This window comes from Protopterus annectens, chromosome 2.part0, assembly GCF_019279795.1.
Source record: "Protopterus annectens isolate FY-2018-M chromosome 2.part0, PAN1.0, whole genome shotgun sequence".
Classification (NCBI taxonomy): domain Eukaryota; kingdom Metazoa; phylum Chordata; order Ceratodontiformes; family Protopteridae; genus Protopterus; species Protopterus annectens.
In genome coordinates this window covers 1123366879-1123367973 of record NC_056728.1, presented here as the reverse complement: position 1 = coordinate 1123367973, position 1095 = coordinate 1123366879, and the positions used below count along the sequence as shown (strand labels likewise).

Sequence of the window (1095 nt, the reverse complement as noted above, 5' to 3'; positions counted from 1 at the left end):
TAAAACTACAAATTTTATGAGATAAAGGCGCAAAATAGACAAAAATATGGACAATTGAGAGGTCTAATTTATAAACGTATTCAAGCATAGATGGGAAATCGGAAATTCACCCTTGGTCTGGCACTTATGTCTATGAATTCCTAAATCATGCCCTAACTAATATTGATAGACACTTTATATAATAACGTCTAAAATACAATAACTCGTGAGACACAGCTGGGGTGCAGATCTAGGCATACAAAGTGGTGGTTAGCCTACTACAAACCAGCAATGCAATATATTCCAAATTTAAGTGTTACTATAGCCATTATTTTATCATTTTACCCGTTGCATTGTACACTTACGTACTTTATAGTATACTTTTTTTACACGAGCTATCTTTATTTAGGTTTGCTAATTGAAACTTCTTCTTTCGGCTTTTCCCGGTTAGGGGTCGCCACAGCGGATCACCAGTCCGCTCATGATTGGTAGTAGAGTTTTACGGTGTCGAGTTGCCAGGCCGGCGCCCAACCTTCCACGCACACACACACACAAACACACACACACTTTGAGAAAACACAGCACTCATATCTGAAACTGAATCTTAAATTGGGCTCTCTGCGTATACAATGTGACTTCGACTTATTATGGTACCTTCTTATAAATATTTAAGTACCCTTTAAGTAACTAAGTCAGGCTCAAGCATTTCTGCACGGGAAGTCTTTCATTAAAAATTTGCACATTTACACCCGGGCAGTTATTGTTGACTACTACTTGCAATACTGGGATCACCTAATCACTTGTCCACATAGTCTACATTCCTGCGGTCCCCGCATTACTGCAAAAAATAGTGGACAAGTTGGTCATCTTGGTGTTTACCAAGTTCTTTGACTGTCACTCAATCCTTTCTGGGGACATAGGTTCGCGCATTCCGTGTCGTTCTGGGGACAGCAAAGTAGGCGTGCTGCTGGTTGTGCCAAATGATTTGCGGAAAGTACCGGAGAAGGGGAGGAGGCAGGAGGGGCCGGGATACCGACAAAATATACAAAAGCCCTGGGAGACCGATGCCCCGCTGTGGGCATTACTGTAACGGTAGTATTGTTGAGGAAACCGTTC

The 1095-nt window shown here is 41.9% G+C and overlaps 1 protein-coding gene across 1 annotated transcript in view; it reads left to right on the top strand.

The window, feature by feature from the left end:
• The first annotated feature begins 1022 nt into the window (after nucleotides 1-1022).
• Nucleotides 1023-1095, top strand: part of ETNPPL (ethanolamine-phosphate phospho-lyase) — a 276355-nt gene continuing 276282 nt past the window's right edge. Inside the window, exon 1 of the mRNA XM_044061317.1 lies at nucleotides 1023-1095. This exon is cut by the window's right edge and continues 138 nt beyond it. The gene's annotated coding sequence lies outside the window, so the exon portion shown is untranslated.